General features: G+C 39.6%; 1 protein-coding gene across 3 annotated transcripts in view; it reads left to right on the top strand.

The window, feature by feature from the left end:
* Positions 1–21,465, top strand: part of SMURF1 (SMAD specific E3 ubiquitin protein ligase 1) — a 50,457-nt gene that overhangs the window by 894 nt on the left and 28,098 nt on the right. The window lies entirely within an intron of this gene.

Here is a 21,465-nt window from a genome sequence, read left to right as displayed (position 1 = left end):
CCTCTCTCTCTCCCCCCCCCCTCCATTTTGGGTATGGATGCTGAATGCCCCTTGCTGGGAATGACAAGTGCCGTTATGCACAGGTCCTGCTTCTGAGCTGCCCACCGGTGTCTGCTTGCCCACTGTGAGTACAGGATATGGGACTGTACACTCCAGATGGGCATTCCAGCCCTGCAAGAAAGCTCAACTAAGCTGGGGTTGCGGTACTTCCTTCCCTCTTCACCATTCCTTCACGGTTCTCCCCATTGGAGCTTTGCAGGATGACTCTTAGGGGGAAAGACAGAATTCTACCCTAAACCTCTTGCAGTTTATAGGGAGCAGGTAAACTTGTTTTGGTTTCTGTTGAGTCAATAAGGTGTATAAAGGATTAGGTGCTTTTTTCTTGGGATTCTGTAGAACTGGAGCACTTTGGGAGCCATTCCTCTTTCGAAAGGGCATTGCATAGCAGTGTTGGATGTAGCTGCAGTTCCTTATTTCAGAATGCTTCTGTTTTCTTAATGTCTGACAGAATCAATTTATACCCAGCTATTACGTGCAGACACCAAAGAGAGTCTCCTTTTGAAAATTGGATTTGGCCAGCCAGACTTTTGGGGGGCCTGAAGGGAAGGTTGGGTTTCATTAAAGACTTGTTGGGATGGGCACCTCAAGAACTGTGTTGGTTAAAATAGTTAAAGTGATTCTTAATGTGGATTTGCAAGCTGTATTTGCAAGGGATTGCAGCTTTGGGTTTTCCTACTGAGAGCTGCTTCTCATATCATGAGGAGGCAACAGGGTTCAAAATTAGCAGGTCGCCAGGTGCATTTCGCACCTAAAGTTTCTCCATTTGTGAGCACCTCAAAAAGTCTGGGTGCCATTTTTTGCGCCTGGTTGACACTCAAGGATTCAGGAAATGTGTGTGCTTTGAAGTCTCGAAGTATATGTTAAGGATAGACAATATGTTAAGGAGTGTAACAGTAAAGAGTAGAGTATTTTGAAAATCCAAGTACCAATATTTTTATTGCAAACACCAAATTAAACATGTATTAACAATTTCTGTTAAAATGTGATATTAACAATGTCACTTATGTGAATTGCGTATTAGTCATGCTTATAAATAAAATGTGTTACTGACCCCTCCAAATGGCGACTAGACATTCTGTTTTGGCACCCACAACCCAGGGCTTTTCTATCCCAGTTTCTAACACTGGGAGGCAAGTATGTATTTCAAATTAGAAATATCTGGTGGAGAAAAAGGTCTAAATATTAAGAAGTTATTTACTGAAACAGAAATTCCATGGTTTGAATAAGATACAGGTGAAAGTTAGAAATTCCTTCCCTTTCATTTGTTTTCTTGTTAATCTTGTGAACTGTCCTGAAACCTGCAGGTATATGGCGGTATACATTTTTTTTAAAAAAACCTATCTTGTCTTAACAGCAACTCTTGTTCCGTTTTTTGTTTCGCACTTGTTGCATTGCATAATTTGATTTTTTACTATAGTGTTCCTCAAAGACAGCCTTTGTGTCGAGCTCTGAGTTCTAACCATCAGAGCCACTATGCCCACACCTTTTCTATAAGGCTACTGTATCTGTGTTGAACTTGTGTATTTTCTTCAACATGTTGTAATCTCCAGTTGAAACTTTGTCTGCTGTGGCTATTTTGAGAGCTGGTATACAGTGACTAAGAACTGTGAACCAGGTCTCTGGTTAATATATTTATTCATTTATGAATTTCCTATGTGGCATTAGGTCAGGCATGGGAACCTGTTGATCTCACAGAGTGTACTATAACTCCTACAATTCCTAACCATTGCTCATTCTTGCTGGGGCTGATGGGGTGAAATATCGTCTGGAGGATAGATGGGATGTAAGAAGGCATTGTTTTCCATTCTTCGCTGCATTTGGTGCTTGTACCACTGCTTCTGTTTCGCTGCAGTTCATCTGAGTCTCCCAAAACCCAGTGTCTGTTGTGATGAAATTATGTAGCTTATTTAATTTATGTAGTTAATCTCATTGTTATTTGGTTCTTTCAATGCAAAAGAAACAATGCAAATTGGGGAGGGGGAGAGGAAGTAATCAATTATGTAGCATTTGCAGACTCAACCCAGCAACAGCAGTGAATACTGATCGTATTCGCTGGTTTGATTTCTGTTCCAGACATGGGATGAATAAGTGGCCATTGGCAATTTCCGCTCCTGTTTCCTTTTTTTGACATCCCTACTGGAGGACCTCAAATTCTTCATCTTTGCTCACTGTAGGCTAACTACTCTCTTTCAGTTGTTCTGTTTGTTTCTGCAATATAGAAATGATAACACTGACAGAATTAAAGAATTATTGCAAGGATTACTGACAACGTATGTGAAATGCTTTTATGTAATTACTTATTAATAAATAAATGCTGCATGTAACCATGGCAGGGTGTGTGTGTGTGTCCTCTGTAGTTTTCAGAGTTCATGCAGTTTTCTGCACAGATGTAATACACATATGTGAAATGCGTGAACTAGCCATTGGAATCCAGACAGTGTTCAACTTCCTGTCTGTCACCCCCCCCTTTCCAACAAAACTTAAAATTCCCCAAGAGAGTGTCTACTGATCCTATCAAAAGATGACTGGCAACGGCCTTGATAGATTGTTCCTGTGGGGAATTGCCTGCCTCCAAGCCCTGTATCCTAGAGAGTCTTGCCAAATGTAGTTCAGAAATCAGCTTCTCCTTATTTGTGTGTTCTGCCTAGTAGTGAATCCACTTCTGTCAGAAAATTAATCTTCCTGTTTGCCAATGTACATTGTAATAGTAGTAGTAGTAGTAATCATCCAGTAGGGGAGGTCCTGCGCTGCGTTTGTTTTTTCTGGAGTGGTCTCTGGTGCATGGTTCCCCCCAGGCCCCGGGGCCTGCTCTTTGCATGCTAGCCGGGGCCCGGTAGGCTCAGGGTGTGATTTCTTGTGGCCTCCCTAGCCCTCCCACTACCCTACTACCTCTCTCCCATGGTGGCAGCAGCAGTGGCAGCGGCAACGGTAACACCAGTGTACATTTTGAAGAAAATTGTTCAGTATCTGGCAGTGATTTATTGTATTTTTTGCCTGTTTTGCTTTCTTTTAGTGAACTACATGCTAATTTTTTTATTCATTTTAATAGCTCAGATAATGATTGCGCAAATATATGTGACATACTATTTGCTTTGTGACTTTTCTTTGTCTCTGTTATCTAATAATCTTTTAACACATTCTTTTTCAAAAGTAAAACCATATTGCAAATGCAAATTGCTGCTCCGAAGGGAGAAAAATGATAAAAACTTTCAAAATACATAGAAGTTATGTTCTCATGTATCCTTTTGCTTTTCTCTACTTCCTGTCCTGCTGTTATATGGCTTTTTTCTGTTGTACAGTCTCTTAGATATCGTATTTAGGATTGCATTCTGAAGTCAAATTAGAGTTTTGATTATACAAAACACTTTGGGTGAGAGCCAATGTAATGTTAGTGTATGAAGTGAGAGAAGTAGCATTGTTGCAGAAGTAGCAGAACAGGGCAAAAAAGTATATGATTCATAATTTCTGCATCACTTCTGCTGGCCCAGGCTACCCATTGAATTTGACTGTTGCACTGTGTTAAGAATGGGGTTCTAAGCAGCAGAATGGCTATTTTTGCTACTTGGCTGCAACAATTGGATCTTGCCCATAATGTACACAAACAGTAAAGCTGAAGTTTTTTTAAAAAATAGAATTTTGGGTATTATAAATATTGGGTACTGTATGCAGACTCACGTAGACAGAGAGGGTTGTGCCATAAGGAGCTTACAGTCGAAGTGAATCTAGCAAGGGAAAGCAGGAGTCAAGGGTCACAATATGAGTATTTACATGTGCTTAGGCTTGAAATTGGTGATATCACTCACATGAAAATTTAATGTTGCCAAAACATTTGGACCATTGGACTACTTACTGAGTACTACATACTCAACAAGCCATGGCTTTCTAGGATCTCAGCCAGAATGCAAGGAAGTGTGTCTCATAGCCTGGCAGGGTAGGTTAGAAGGCGGCTTTCCACCACAAGAAACCCCTTTAGCCAAGGGGTGAAGAATCTCAGACCCTTTGGCTTTCTGGCCCTCAGCATTCTTTCTGAGCCAGGTCCCCTCTCCAGGCCGCATCCCTCCTAAGCACTCCTCAGGTGCTTTTGCCAGGCTGGAGTGTATCCTAGAACTGTGATGTTGCTTGTTGTACAGAGGAAAGAGGCGCATCCATTGCTTTCACCCACTTTTGTTTTCAGACGAATGCCTCGCAAGACGAAAAACAGAGACTCGCAGAACGGATTAATTTCATCTTGCGAGGCACCACTGTACGTGGTCCCGTGAAGGTTCCCCATGAGAGAATGAGACCCTTGGGCTGAAAATAGTTCCCCACCCCTCGTCAACTGGAGGTGCCAGAGACTGAACTTGGGATCTTCGTGCAAAGCATATGCTCCACCTGAGCTATTGCTGCTCCTAATTCCACTTAAGGGCCCAACTAGTTGCTTATAAATTAATATGACTACAGTGGGGTTGACGCCTGGATTTTTAAATATTTTCAAAGCATTTCCTTATTGAAGTATGTTAATGAATGAATCTTTACAAGCACTGCCTTTCACTTTGGGTTTTGCTCATTGAGATCAAGGACACTTTTCTTTTGAAAGGTGCTTAAGTTGTTTATGAAACCAGTTGTGTGCTGATACTTATGTCTTTGCTTTCAGTGGTAGTCTTCTCTGTCACCATGATTATGCAGACGTGATTGGAGAGACTGGTTAATAGAATTCTATGGCTTGTGTAAACACAGCAGCAATAAATTATTGAGACCTTCAGGCTTCTCAGTCTTGGTAAAGCAAATCCAACACTTTAAACTTTTATAAAACAAAACATTGTCATGGTATAATATGCTACAACTTAAGTGTTTAGCATGCTGCAGAATGGTTTAAAATAGCTGTTGCTCCCTTTTGATTACAGTAGAAGCAAATTTCCAACATTTATTCAGATACTCATGGTTGATGTCTTCTGTGGAATTCTGTGATCTGACTGTTAAAGCAAAGTGTTAAATATAGTATTGCCCCTATGACTAATTTCGTAGCTTAACTGGAGATGAACCATCTGGATATGCATTAAACTAAAGCAATGTATAGATTTTTTTTATGATGAAGATACAGAGATTGAAATATCACATTGCAAATTAAAGGTGATTCTCTCCTTGCCACCCTGTTTTTTTTGTTCCTGTTATGCATGCCAAGAAATCATTGGCTTATATATCTTTTTCCCCGCTTACATATTTTGTCTTTCAGTAGATAAGATTTAAGCATTATTAGGGTGTATGTATGTGTGTTTGTGTTCCTCTCAGTAATGTATACTGTGTTGACATGAGAAGATAGAGTCATGAAGGGTAAACTATGTAGATCTGCCCTAAGTAATCAAATGAAAAGGAGGAATAAAAATAACTAGATTGGCGATTAAGCCTGTGTTTCTCAAACATTATAACCTGTATTGAGAGAGAGGGTGGGGGGTTTGGATAATTAGAAGCATCTGAAGTATTCATTAGTTATCCAAACAAACAAAAACACAATTCCTTCCTAGTATGTTTGAACTTGTAGGAATTGTCTGCTTTTCTTGTGCAGAAAAATAGCTCTTATCGTTTTTTAAAAAGGTAATCAAGGGCAGCTTTTTTATTTTAAAAAAGGGCTGCGGCCTGTGTGCTATCCCCTGTTTACTTTTGATGAGTAAAGCCAATGCTGAAAAGTTAATTCACTGATCAATGACATTAACATTGATTGGCCCAGACAGCTTTGTGTGTCTTTTTCAGTAACAACACAGTGACAACAGGCTATTCATCTTGTTTCTTTTAAAAATATACTTGTTCTTTTATAAATATAGAAACAGTAAACATAACGGATCACTCTGATAGAAAGTAGCAAGAAATCAGTATCATTGATGTATGGACAAGGTCATTACAATAAGGTGGTACAAGGAAATAGGTCTGGGAGATATATTTGTTTTTTGCCTTTTCGTTATGTGTAGACACACTGTAGTCAGTGTATTTTGCTAAAACTGAAAAACAGATAAGTTTTGACTTCAGCAAATCATTCTATTTCTTAATTACATATGCACAGTGGAAATAGCTTTGCTTAAACTTGCAGAATTCCCTTCTCTTCCCTCAGGTGGCTTACTGACTGGTCTGGGTAAGAGGGCACAGCCTTGCTGTGTATCTTACTAGTATTTGGATGGAGGTCTCTTTAGTCACTAATTGCCTAAAATGTTACTTTATTCCTTTGATAGGAAATGTGGAAGTGTACTATTTTTATGATGATGAAATGTCTAAAAACAAATTATTATATACAGTAATTGATAAATGCTATCTACTATGTTCATTAACTTTGTTTCCAAAGAAATGCTGTGTCTTAGCTTTGAATAACAAAACACTTGATAGTATTATATGGAAACAAGGAAGAAAGTACGGTAATTTCCCACATGTGGAACTAATAAGGAAATGTTTTAAATACCACATGCTGTATTTGTGTTCTCTGTATAAAAGAATGCCGATAGGAGTAATACAGGAGTAATACCTGAATCAGATGGTTAGTGACTTTGTTTGAGAATCTGTTAAACTCTAAAGTAGAATAGTTCTGTGTTACCTTTGCCCACTAATGTTTAATTGCGTTAGAGGCCAGAACTTACAGTATGTTGGCTTATGTCAAGGGCAAAACAAATCCTTCAGGCTGTTTGATTCATAACTGACCAAGTGGCATTAAGAGAAAGCTTTCCGTTTTGTAAGATACTGGTTGGGATCCAAAATGCTATGGCACAAATTCATGTGTTCTGATGGGGCATTAACTAAGGGTTTATGTTTCTCAAACAGCAGCCTCTTTCCCCAGGTCACATAGGAAACCACTTTTGAAAGTGTAGTTTGTGATAAGGCATAGGAATCTATTGTTCAGAACCCACTGCACATAAAAATAACCATGTTGGATCCCAACTGCTAGATTAACTAATGCAGATTGATTTATGCACTTATTTGTAATGTGCATAAACAAATCCATTATTGTTACAGATACTGAAATAATACACAAAGGGTGTGGTGGTAACAGCTGTGTTCACCTCGGTTGCAGCTGAAAGGAATTCTCTCTGGATCAGGCGTGCCTGTAGCATCTTGTGCCATGAACTAGAAATACCTTTTTCTGGCTGTTGTCTTGCAGTTCAGATGGAGAACTTGTTGTACTAAAGCTGTGAAGGTTCCTGTAACTTTGATGTGATAATCTTTCACTATTCTTGGTGTCAAAATTGCTGCAAAATGCCATCATGAATGATATTCCAAGACTATATTATTGTAGAACCTGATCTGTGAATTCTCAGGACTAGTGTGATGTTGCTTGTGTTTTTGTATTCTCTGGTAATGATGTCATTCAAATTAGATAATATCAAATAGAAGTAAAACCTATATTAAGTGACAAAGAGAACTGGTAATACTCCTGCAATAAGTGGAATTATTTAAGGGGAAATTGTTTAGTGTATAGACTATAGCAGAGAGATGCCGGCACCCATGTACACTAGAACAACTGCATACAGGAACAGTGTAATTTGTTTTATTAAATGAACTACCTCTTAAGTTACAAAGAACTCATAGCAAAATGTTAGGATGGGGGAGAAATGACTGGTGAAAAGTATTATAAAACACAGATATGGAACTTCAGACCTGGGGGCCAAATGTAGCTCCCTGGGACTCTGTCCCAAGGCCCCACCCTTCACCAGCCCTGCTCCATGCCTTCTCTGAGTGTTTTTCCCTGACTGGAATGTAGGATATTGCTTGCCTGGGTGAAGAAGGGTGTGTGTACAAACTCTGGCTTTTGAATGACTGCAGGTTAGGTAAGAGTTTCATCTATTGCTCTGCCCACTTTCTTCTCTGGCCTTGCCTACCACTGGCATTTGTCTCCCAGAAAGTTGCCCTTGGAGGAATATGGACTTCGGGCTGAAAAAGCATTGACAACAAGTGGGAAACCTGTCTGATAGTCCTTAATTTGGTAATTCAGGAAGCTTTTTGCAGACTGACTGACAATGCAGCTAAGTCCCAGCACATTCAGTGGAACTTATTCCCAAATGAGTGTGTGTATGTTTGCAATCTAACTTATCCCGAATTGCCTCAAAGCCCTATGACAAATAAGCTGTGCCCATTCTCTCTCTGGAAATGTAAATCTCAGCAGTTTTCTGAATGTACCTATAGCACTAACTCATGGATTCATCCTTTGAAAGATAAAGAGCAGAAGTAAAGAAAAATATGATAGTTCTTACATTAGCCAAGATAGAGATTAACTTTAGATGACTGATTAGTATGTATACTTCTTTTCTTTTAGTGGTCAATGAAAGTATCTACCCAAGAGTGATTTGCAAAGTTTTAAGAGAGACAGTTTCTCAGTCCAGACATTGGGAAGCCCATGAGACAGATATGTCTATGTGAGTTTTTTGATGGTACATCAATATGCACCTTCATCTGAGGCCATGAGCTATTTGTCCCTTTCTCCAGTTCTAGATAGGTTCAAGTGATGCCTGTGGCTTTATAGCTGTCAAAATGGGAATGTGGCTCTGGTCTTTCATATGTGTTCATGGAAGGATGGAGTCCAGGAAGATCTGTGAAAAAGCATAAACTGTATGTGCCTAGTTACAGATAGGTAGCCGTGTTGGTCTGTCATAGTCAAAACAAAACAAATTCCTTCCAGTAGCACCTTAAAGACCAACTAAGTCAGTTCTTGGTATGAGCTTTCGTGTGCATGCACACTTCTTCAGATACACAGAATGTATCTGTGTATCTGGGTGTATCTGAAGAAGTGTGCATGCACACGAAAGCTCATACCAAGAACTGACTTAGTTGGTCTTTAAGGTGCTACTGGAAGGAATTTGTTTTGTATGTGCCTAGGTAGTGCTTGGTGATGACCACAAATAGCCATCTGTTCAGTGCGCTATAATAATATCCCCGATTCATAACAATTTGTGACTGAAATATTTAAGGAACTTTATGTCGCACCTAGGCTTTACTTATAATTTAGTCTTCAACCCACATGTTACAGCATAAATGTATATGCTTTATTATAGTTAGGGAGATGCATATATGTACACCTCTGATTTATGGCAGGTGTGGAGACCAATCTTGCGTAGACATCTGTGACAGTAAAACTTAAATGAATTCTACCTGGTCTTCTCAGTATTGCAGTTGTGCAAGGTGGCTACTTGTCTAGTCTGATACAATGTCTGATACAGTGTGAGCAGTCAAACCACGAAGGAATTCAACCAATTTCCTATGTCATCAGAGCCAGTAAACTATCGTTAATCAGCTTCAGAACAAGCCAGAATCCTAATTCACTGTTTGAAGGAGATTTTGGATTGTTTTGAAGCTGGCAACAATGGCTATCAATTTGGATGAAAACTGATGCAAAAGATTGTTGATGGAAACCTGAACTACTTAATTAAAAAAAAATTATTGCAGTCCTAAGTGCATTTACTGAGCTCAGTGAGACATACTCTAGTTAGCATAAATGGCCAGGAATTTAAGACCTAAATTTGTTGCTCAACTCAGAATGTTTTTTCTGCTTTTTGTTCTGTTATGGCTAATAACTAAACAAAATTATTATTACCCACTTTAGCAGAGGCATGCTTAAGATAGTATCAAATGTGTCTCTTTTCAGTCTCTTGGGTTGTTGAGCTTTTGCTGTCAACAGAAGATTTTTGTTTGTTTGCTTCTCTTGTCAAGCCATCATGTTTATATATTTAATGGAGATTAACCATAGAGAATTACTCCTCTGCTTGTCCTGCTCTGTGGTGCAGCAATGCTTGACAGAAATGTAAGAAAAGGTGAGGTTCAGGCTGTACTCTGGGAAACACAGAACTCTGAGGTTGCTGCAGCAATGAACAGGCTGAAACTGAGCCCTTGTATAGTAATAGCAGCTGGTGCAGCATGATTGTTAGCAACCCCTATGTTGCAAGTTGCTGCTTGATGTAAAGGGGTCCAGCCTCCTCCAGTAGTTTCTAACTGTGATACAGAAGTGGTGGCACAAGTTGTCATGGGTCTTCTATAGTGAAGTCCTTAGAGCCAGAGGACACCAGTGCCACATCCTCTGTCTAGAGGCAGGGGGTGCTGGTTCTGCAGCTTCCTTGCGTAGAAGCACTTCTACATGCCCTTCTCCTTCAGGTTTGGAGTCCTTGCCACCACCACCTGATTAAGAAGAATCAGACTCCTGGTCAGAGGCGGAGTTAGCGGCTCTGGCACCCAGAGCGGCGCACATGCTGTGCCTGCAGGACGGGGTTAATCGCCTACGGTGAGCAGCGAGTATCCTGGGGGGGTGCTGCCCGTGGTGAGCGTCCCGGGGGGGGGGCGATGTCACCCCCCCAGGGATGAAACCTAGGGCAGACTGCACCCACCGCACCCACCTTCCTCTGCCAGTGCTCCTGATCCCTGACACACGTGTGTGTGTGTGTGTGTGTGTGCGCGCGCGCGCCGCCACTGAAGAAACCATGATATGCACCAAACAGTCTGGAATCCGAAGCATTTCCTGAGTAGAAGTCTGATCAAATTGGAGCACTTCACTTCCAAACAAAACCAGAGCAGATCTGAAAACTATTCCAAGATGATTGCGAAAGAAGAGACGAGGGAGAATGAATTAAAAAACAAATTACAGAGAAAGCAACATTTTGATTTTTATCTAAATGAGAATGAATTTAGAAGTTCTCAGATGATAATTGCAAGTTCATCAATACCAGTCTTTTTGTCATAGTACGGGCTTGGAAAACCCATTCATATTGTCCCTTAGTTAGATTGGGAATAAAATTCCAAAGGAATTTCCTCTCCAAATTTGAGATTTTTCTGTACAGTCACAGTAATTAGTTACAGATAGGTAGCCGTGTTGGTCTGCCATGGTCAAAACAAAATAAAAAAATTCCTTCCAGTAGCACCTTAAAGACCAACTGAGTTAGTTCTAGGTATGAGCTTTCGTGTGCATGCACACTTCTTCAGATACACCAAGAAGTACACTGAACTGAAGAAGTGTGCATGCACACGAAAGCTCATACCTAGAACTAACTCAGTTGGTCTTTAAGGTGCTACTGGAAGGAATTTTTTTATTTTGTTTTAGTCACAGTAATTGTTTCCATTACCCTCTCCCCAAAAATTACCAATGTCGGACATTGTATGAACATATGTTTTAAAGAAGCATTGTTTGTCCCTATTACATCTCCATCAGCTAGATGTCTTAAATAGCCCTTTCCTAAACATAGTGGAGTCCAGAAAATTCTAAGTACAGTCGTACCTCAGAAGTCAAACGGAATCTGTTCCGGAAGTCTGTTTGACAGGAATCAAGGTGCGGCTTCCAAAAGGCTGCAGGAAGCTCCTGCAGCCAATCAGAAGCTGTGCCAGACGTTCGGGTTCCAAAGAACGTTCGTAAACCGGAACACTCACTTCTGGGTTTGCGGTGTTTGGGAACCAAAATGTTCGAGTCGCAAGGTGTTTATCAACCAAGGTAGGGTTGTTATTTATTTTGTCGTTACGCATTGTTCTTCCCTTCTAAAATGATTACTCTATAGCCTTTCCAGGTTTCATTACAGAATGTAGCCTAATAGCCTTAAATGGCCTCTTTCAGTTGTCTCCGTGAGTAAAATGACAACCTGCAGCTTAAGGTTGCACTCCAAGCCAGGGAATTGTCAAGTCTCATAATAAATGAGCCGAGAAGGCATTACATATTTTAACATTTCATGGTGATACAAGATAAAGCTTGGGATTTTATCAGTGCTATTGTGTTATGCCTGAGTGTCCTAAATCTTCAGTTTGGTTGTGAGCAAGAAGAATGGGCACAAATATTATAGATCAAATAGTTCAAAACCAGCAAGTGAATATTGGCAGACTATAATCCTAGTGGATAACTAACTATGGTAGTAGCCAAAAATCTTTTCCACTGGGAATGTTCTTAACACAGTCCAACACTTTTGTATGCTTTCTTATACTAGAGCTTGGATAATATGCATGCATATATATGTCTGTGTGTTTTGTCAGTCAGCTCTGGTGTCTGTCAGTGTAGGCCTGTGTAAACAGAGTATTAATTCAAATTTGAAGTCATTAACTTGGCTGTTGAAATAATGCTGTCATATTTGAGGAACAAAAGTACAACACATAGACTGACACAGCTTCAGTTTGAATAAAAGCCCTCTTTCATAATAGTGTGTGCTGTTAACTGCTACCTTATAATCTGTGTAGTTGATTTTGCCTGAGATTCAAAACTCCTTGGTATAGTGTTTCTTTAGGTGTAAAGTTGTAAAATATAGTTGAAATGCAGACTGTAAAGAACAATTGTTTAAGGACAGAAATATTCTGTTTGTTCTAGCATAGAACTTGTAGAATATCTTTTGAATGGGCAGGATAACCCTGTTACAGGTTGTATTGGTAGAACCATTTGCCACCCACTGACTTGGACATTCACTCTTTCCAGTTAGCTAAGTACTCCATATCCTCTGTTTTTCAAAAGCCAAGCCATAGACCCCCTCTTTTGAAATTTTCTTTGTGGTAGTTTTTGTTATGTTAATGATGCCACAGCTAAATGAAGCTATTAGCCCAGCTGCTGCAGTTTGTGGAATCTGATATGAAGTATATCTGAAATTGATATAGGGGGAAAATTGGAAGGTTAAAGAGTTTCTTGAACTGCATAGCTGTTGATTACTCAATGTGTAAACCTCAGAATGCATTTTCACTCCAGTCGTTTTCATATAGTAGAAAGTGCTTGTTACTAAAGATGTTGGTGTTAGGCTTAAAATGCTGACCAAAGTTAATGATGTGGTAATAGTGTAGAACTAGGACTTGGGAAGCAATCAGATTTCAACTCTGTCCCAGATTTTGTCTGTGACCTTGGGCTGTGCATGCCGATCCTTAATTTCATTGGCCTGTATGGGTGGTTGTGCAGCATTGCATTGAATTACAGCTTTCAGTAAGCTGGAAGCGTTAGACATGCAAAAACATTTTTGGCAGGTGAAATTCAGCATGGAATCTCAGTTATGCGTGCTCGTGGGAGGAAGGACACAATTCTCCATACTTGGAGTTTGCTTCTTTGTTGTGCAAGCATTTAAAGCAGCTTGCTCTTAAAAAATGATTCCATGGATCTTTCCCTAAACTCTAACATGGTTTATTGAATAACAAAGGGGTTGCTCTCAGGCAGTAGAAGAAAGTGAATAATTAACAAGTATATCCCTAGCTGCATGTGAAATAAACTGTTCCGCAGGGAAGGTCCTATCAGTAGTGCTCTGAGGAAGCCCAGGAGGAGTGCACTTTAGAAGTCTGGGTTCAGTTTGTATTTCTGATGCATTTCTTTGCTGCCTAAATTCATTGCACTCTAAAGATCGCTTCATTTCATTAAAAGGGACAATAGATTAGGTTATAAAAATTGGAAAAATATATCATCAAATGGGACCACAACAACTTCTGCCCTTATTTCATGGTCTAGGGTTTTTTTAAAAAGTGATATAGGCAGTTCAATCAGACACTGTTAAGGGGCAAAGATCAAATAGGAATGGTGCAAATGACCAGTGGGGGTTGGGGGATGGGACACTGTAGACTTGGTCATCCAAACATCTCATGAAACCACAGAGGTTTTGCTACTTTATTGGGTTGTCGTCATTTTTGTTTTTATTATGTATTTTCTGTTTTTTATATTGTGATCTTATGTTGTGAATCACCCTGAGATCTATGGGTATAGGGCGTAGTAGTAGTAGTAGTTATTATTATTATTATTATTATTATTATTATTATTATTATTATTATTATTTTATCCAGCCCATCTGGCTGGGTTTCCCCAGCCACTCTGGGCGGCTTCCAACAAAAGATTAAAAATACACTAAAATGTCAAACTTCCCTAAGCAGGGCTGTCTTCAGATGTCTTCTAAATGTCAGATAGTTTATCTCTTTGACATCTGATGTCACCATCATCAAGTGGTATATAAATTTTGTTAAATTAAAAAAACAACAACCTGAACTTAAGGCTGTTGTAGGTTTTCCTATTTATTCACCTTTGTATCCTGGCTTTTATTCTGTTGCAGATCCCCATATAGCATACATGTGGCTCCCAGGCACCACCCATTTAGGCACAAACAACTTAGTAGACATCTTTTTAGCTTCAGCCTTATGTAACTTCAAACTGTACTCAGGGACTCATGGGTATCTGTTGACTGATTTTTTCCCCCCTGGCTGTTTGAAATTTGAAAGTGAAACATTTATTCTAGTCCCACGGATGAGAGGCATGGGGGTAGTGAGAAAGAAAAGCAGCATCTTTTAGGTTAGCAGGATACTTTCAATGGCTTAGGACTTAGGTTGATAGTTGGAGAGGTAAAGATGTAGCAGAAAGACTGCCGGCTTTGAAGAAACCAAATCTAGGTATAATGTGACAAACTGCCTTTGGGCTACAGCCTAGCAACTGTCTGGCATTACATAGACAGTAAGGTCATATCTAGGGCGACATTATATACCTATAGGTAAAGGTAAAGGACCCCTGGACGGTTAAGTGCAGGCCTCATCTCGCTTTTCAGGCCAAGGGAGCTGGTGTTTGTCCACAGACGGCTTTCCAGGTCATGTGGCCAGCAGGACTGAATCGCTACTGGCACACAGAGGACTGTGATGAGTGCCAGAGCGCACGGAAATGCTGTTTACCTTCCCGCAGCAGCAGTACCTATTTATCTACTGGTGTGCTTTCAAACTGCTAGGTTTTCAGAAGCTGGGACAGAGCAACAGGAGCTCACCCCGTCGAGTGGATTTGAACCGCTATCTTCCAACTGGCAGGTGCAAGAGGCTCAGTGGTTTACACCACAGCGCCACCCGTGTCCCCTTTACCTATGCTGACATATGACAATATGACATATGAGCTGATGGGAAATGCAGTTAGGATGAAATAATTTTATGTAGCAACTGCTGCTGCTTGTTTTATTTGGAGAAGGGGAGCTGTTAAAAATAAATTAATCCTGTGTTGCGAACATAGGAGTATTTTACCTGTAGTGGAATGTTGTATAGACAGTCATATGTGTTCATGACTGAAATAGTTACGGTTGTTGCAGTGGTGCTAGGGCATTCAGAGTACATATATATCACACAAAATCATGTAACTGAGACGTGACTGTTTATCAGATTTCTGCTAGAGCTTGAACTCGGGGCAGTGTGCCATGGGATTTAATGCAGCACATGGCATGCAGCTTCAGTCTCCGGGTTTTCTCTAAATAATATTATTCAACTGTTTTGGAGAAGTAGCTCAGTTGTATTCATAGTACTTGCTGCTATTTAAGCAAGTGTTTGTGACCACCACTTTGAGCTGTACAGTGCTACTGTACCAATTTTTTACTCAGAACACAGAAATAGCTTTGGGAATATAGCTTTTTGTTGTGTGTAGCACTGCTAGAAAAGATTTTTCCTCCTAAATAGGTCACTGATGATCCCTGAGTTGGGGGAATTGTATGTTATGCAGATTTGAAAGCCATTAAAGGAAGTTTTGATGTACTGAGATAGCTTCAACTGAGATTAAGGAGCAAGAGACTTAGGGAAAACTAAAAATAAACATTTATTGGAATGTAATGAGGAAGTGCAACAAATAAAACATCTTTAGGTGAAAGATTGCATTGAGGATAAAAAATAATGCTGAAGTATTTTCAGTATATTCCTTAGTTTTCTCTTTTGAAAGTAAGAATAGGTGATTTTTCTGTTTTGAGTTTCCCATATATTAATTTTTTCTTGAGGAAATTTAATGTTAACTTCCAAATTTTCCCCTGTCGAACTTCCACCTAGTAAATATAAATGAAGCATGGTAAGCACACCTAATGCTGTGGCAACTTTCAAATATCTCTTTGAATTTGGAGTTGTAAGCATATACTGTACTAGGTAGTGAAATTTCAGTGGCTAAGAAGGTGGAGGAGAGTAATTTGAGATAGAGTCTATCATCTGCTTGATATATTCATGGTACCACAGCTATTTCCATGCATCTAAGGATTTTCCCCACATTACAATGACCCCCCCACCCAAAGAAGGCACATGGCAAACAAGTAGCTTATGACTTGACACAAAATAGATGCTGGTGGAATCTACATACATATAAAAAACTGTTCTGAAAATGCTTTTTTTAAAGGCATTTTTTAAAAATGCGTTGAATTTTCTATAACGCTGACCATCACTATCTAGTGTCACATTGTATATTGCACCTAAAATACTCTTAAAATGTTTTATTTGCAGCTGTATAGCTGAGTCCTTAGAGAAGCATATGAAGCTGCTACTGAATTCTCAAACAGAATGCTTTAAGGCTCTATTTTGTGGAAATAGTATTACTTTCACATGCGATCTCTAAACAGTAGTTCTTGAAAAAAGGGGAATGGCTCCATTTTTGAACGTTTTGGCTCCTGAACTCCGAAAACCTGGAAGTAAATGCTCCAGTTTTTGAACATTTTTCAGAACCCGAACATCCGATGCAGCTTCCACTTGAGTGCAAGAAGCTCTTGCAACCAGTCGGAAGCCGCGCCTCGGTTGTCAAACGTTTTGGAAGTCAAATGGTCTTCTTTAACGGATTACACTCGGCAACTGAGGCTTGACTGTACTAGTAACTTGAGAAAGCCAGTGCAGTTTCACCAAGATGGAAGATGCTGCAGGAGAAATATTCAGAAATGTATGAATCTATCAACAAAATTAATGAAGAGAATAGGATTTAATTTGCATCTTGAAATACTCCACCCACGGTTTTATATTTCCTGTAAACTTTAAGAACTGGGGTGGGGGGGGGGGTGAGTGGCTGGCCAGCGTAAACCCAGGAATATTGACATCGTCTAGAAAAGCTCTTGCTTCTCTCCTCTCATTGCTGTTTACTTCCAAAGCATTGGGACAAATAAAATTACCCTTATGTGCTCACTGTTAAAAAAACACATTTAAGTCTGTTTACTAGATTTCCTGTGTCACGAAGTGCTACAAATTCTGATAATTTCTTCTCATTGATTTAATAATCTTGTCGGTGATGGCTGTGCCACTCCAGTTCCAGAACAAAACTCTTAATTGTCCTTTCCAAAAATTCTCTCTTCCTATTCTTCCATTGACCACAGGACCTTTCCAGCTTTTGTTTATTTAAAAAAATCTAGCGCCTTTTATCTTTTATTGCCTCAGCAATGCAAATAAGCAAATTAATCCACAACATGTGTTGGATCACACAACTGCACTACTTATTTGGTGCTTGGATGGTTAAAAAGGAAGAAGTGTTCTCCCATCTTATAAAAGCTTCTCTGCATAGTAGCTGTAGTGGCCATTACTTCCTTTAAACATTTTAAAGTCACTTTCAGAGGCCACCTGTTTTGACTTGGGTCTTCTCCTACTCCCCATAGCTCCAGGCAGCCACTTCCCTCTGTTGCATCCAACTATCAGTGATTTTCAAACTTCCCTTTCTAATTGCCTGTCAGAGATGCACTGTGCATTGCAGAGATTTCTTGTGTCATGGTGTTTCATCAGCACTTTATGCTGAGTAGACAGTACACCCTGGATGAATCTTTACCTTCAACTGGTGGGTCAGGTGTGGTCACCCTAATTTGTGCCGCAACAGCATCACTATCGCCAGACAAATGGGTCCACAAATGCATGTTTGTGTTAAAGGTGAGTCTGGTTCTGGTTCTGAACAGACTACTGCCCCAGAATACGCTCCTGTGGCTGCACTTTAGTGTTGGGGAAGGCATTGCAGAGAAGATGGCTTTCCATTACTAGTCTTGTTGGAAAAATCCTTTAAGCTGTTGAGCAACCTCAGAACATTTTGCAAACCACTATATCAGGGAAGGTACCACCAGAGCCAAGAGAATGCCAGCATGGTTAACGAGCAGAGTCAAAGAAGCCATTATAGGCAAGAAGGCCTCTTTTAGAAAATGGAAGGTTGTCCATATGAGGAGAGTGAAAAGGAGCACAAATTTTGGCAAAAGAAATGCAAGCAGGCATGAAAGCTACTTGAGAGGGCCATGGCAGTGTAGCTGCAGACATTCTTACATGAAGCGGATTATGGCTGATTCCAGTGGGGTTGCAGACCTGAGATTGAGCAGAAGTGACCAAGACAGATTCAGTCCCAATCTCTCACTTGTGTTCTTCAAGTGACTTTCTCATCCAGGTTCATAGAATATCAGAGACCTTCTCTCTCTCTCTCTTTTTTTTTAAACGTTTTTATTGCATTTTCAGTTTACAGAAGAAAAAAAAAGAAAAATAAATAATACTCCAACTTTCAAAATACATTTTTAAATTGTTAGCTGGACTTCCCCACACCTCCCTCGCCCTGCATTCTTTACAATAAAACATATCAGCAAATTATTACCTTGTTTCGTATCTTATTTATATCTTTCAAAATATTTCACTTCTAATTTTAAGGTGCCTTCTATCTAATATTTATGCCTTAAGATAAAAAATATAATAACCTTAAATTTCAACTTTTTCTTAAGTGTAACTTATCTTCCCATTTTCTCGATCTAGTTGCAGGAGCTAAGTTCCAAAACATGCAGATTCTTAACATTCATATAGCTTGTATTGTTTTTGCAAATAGTCCTTAAATTTTTTCCAATCTTCTTCCGTTGTCCCTTCATCCAAATCCCGGATTCTGCCAGTCATTTCGGCCAATTCCATATAGTCCATCAACTGCGTCTGCCACTCTTCCAGCGTGGGAAGATCTTGTGTCTTCCAATATTTTGCTATAAGTATTCTTGCTGCTGTAGATGCGTACATAAAAAATGTCTTATCCTTCTTTATCACCCTTTGGTCCACAATGCCCAGGAATATCAGAGACCTTCTCCATGGCAAATTGGATCAGGGCATTCAGTGTGATTAGGGAATGGCGTCCCTGTTGAAATGCAACAGTAAGCCACTATTTGTAGCTCCTGGAGAAAATTGGAAACATTTCTGTTTCAACAAGCTTTTCTAGCCGTATGGGGGTGGGTAGGAGGTGGAAGTGTAAATTTGTGACTTGGGTTTGTATCCCATTAAAAACTATTTTGTTTTTGTTGTATGCTTGTAAATCACCTTGAAATTTATATGAAAGTAAATTCATAAAACCAATAAATAAAATTGGCTAACTCTTGGTCAGTTGTTGAGAATCTGAACAAAATAATTGACAGTACAGTGGTACCTCTGGTTATGAATTTAATTCGTTCCAGAAGTCCATTCTCAACCTGAAACCGCTTTTAACATGAGACACGGTTTTGCTAATGGCACCTCCTGCTGCTGCTGCGTGACTTCTGCTCGCATCCCGGGGCAAACGTCGCAACCAGGAGCATTTACTTCCAGGTTAGTGGAGCTCGGAACCCTAAGTGTTCGCAAGGGAGATGGTATATAACACGAGGTTCCACTGTACAATTATCATTGTGCAGTACCACAATTGAACCTGAAAGTATCCAAATATTATAATATATTGCCATTTCTTCCAAAAATGCTATTTTCTGTAAAACTAAGAGAACACCCCAGATTTTGCTTTAAAAGACAGTTTTGTAGTCCTTGAATATGTTCTAATAACTAGGGCAAAAGCTTTGGTTTGTGACCAGCTGAGAGCAAAGTAAGATGATGGCAGCAGTCTTATTTGTTTAAAGATCTGTCCTAAGTATGTATAATGCTGTGTGCATGCTAAATGCTTCCCTGCCCACAATTTGGCTCTCTGCAGTTTGCTAGTCTTGCTGTTTGTCATTTTAGCCAAGCTGTGGTGAACTCAGTTAAAGATAACTATTTTGTGGGAATCTATGAGGAAGTAAGTGACAAGCAGGGAGGAATTTCAGTTCCCCTCAACCCTGCATCCCATTTCTTTAAAATGCTCTCCTCTACACACAAAGAGGCAGGACCAGACAGCAGAAATGTGTCATCACTTTTAATAAGGAGAAGAGGCCGTAGATACTTAAAGGCCCTTGCCCATTCTGGACCTTTCCCCCTCAAGCAAGTCCGCCTTGGTTGTTTAATGCCAGATCAACCCACAATAAAACAATACTGACCCACAACTTGATTGTGGATGAGAGTGCTGACATGGTGTGCATTACCCGAGACCCAGTAATGTTGATAAAACATCAGCAACTTTAAAAATATTTGTCTGACTAGGCTAATCTGGAGAAAATTGCTTGTGTATGAAACCTTCATCTTCAGGCTTCTGTGTACATGCACCCCCCTAAAGTCATTTAATTGAAGGCTCACTGAGGACTGAGATTATATCTAATTCTAAACTATCAAGGAAAGAAAAATGTAAAAGTTCATAATACACTTCATAGATCAGAGAATTAATAATACTGTGTTTTGTACAATGTCTTACTAACGTATCTTTTAAAATGTGAAGAGAGAATTCTTAAGTGGAAGCTATTTTAGATTCTCTCAGGTTGTGTCCAGTTATGCAAGTTTCACTATTAAGACTAATAGTGTACAAGTTATTGGGTCAGGAGACAGGGTGTGTGGGGTGTGTGTGTGTGTGTGTGTGTGTGTGTACTGCAGGGATTGGTGTATGTTTTGCATTTGCATTTTTAAAAATCCGGCCAACCATTGTAAGGAGAAATTCTGTTCACACTGCCTTCTGTTTGACTACTACTAAATTGCTGTCTTTTTGTTTTAATACAGTATTGTTAACTGAAAGTAGTCTCAGAAGCTAAGTGCTGCATGCAAGCTCTTTGTTTCATGGTACTTCATTTGTAATTGGATGCAAATCTTTTTCTGGATTAAAGTCTTGCCACTTTCCTCTCTCTGAGCATTATCCTCCACTTCTACTTCATCCTTACTCTTTCTTTTAACCACAACACACGCGTGCAATATAGAAGTAAAATAATGCATTGAATGGAGACTGTGCATGGCACCAACCATTGTACCAATTCATGAGGCATCATAGAGTGCACCTACAAGTGGCATCATATAGTTTTGTATATTGCCCAGTTAGCACACATTTTTGCTGGTTGCTGTGCAAAAATGATTGCGTCCCTCCAATAACTGGAAGTTAAATGTGTTGGACAATGTATACAATTTTCTGTTCATCATGCTAATATGTTCAAAATTTCATTATATTCATATTAATCTCAAACTTACACTTTCCCATTTGCACATGCACATTCTTTTTTATATACACATTAATTAATGCAAGAAGTTGTGTTTTGAAATTGTGTTCCTGACCTTCCATAACCATCTAGTTAACTATTCCAACAAAAATCCTGTACTCCCTTTTATTGTATTTTCATACAAAAATATTTTTAGCTGACTTTTGTGCAAATGTCTGTATGTTGGTTCATGGCTGTTTCATGAAGGTGATTGTGCATGGCCAGGGGTTTTTTTAGAGATGAGGGAAAGCAACCCAGAGCCATCAAAGAAAAACTGTGTTTGGAGAAGCCATGAGGATGAGCGCTAAGATCATGATCAACAGGATGGAAATATAATGAACAGATTTTCTGCATTTTTAACCAATGCTGCCGACTGCTGAATGCTCATATCCCCTTTTCGTTTCTCAGTAATTCTATATCAAACTAC

The sequence above is a fragment of the Podarcis erhardii genome (assembly GCF_964252035.2).
Source record: "Podarcis erhardii genome assembly, chromosome: 14".
In the NCBI taxonomy this organism is placed as follows: domain Eukaryota; kingdom Metazoa; phylum Chordata; class Lepidosauria; order Squamata; family Lacertidae; genus Podarcis; species Podarcis erhardii.
The sequence above is the reverse complement of the archived record's forward strand: the minus strand, read 5'-3'. Positions and strand labels throughout refer to the sequence as shown.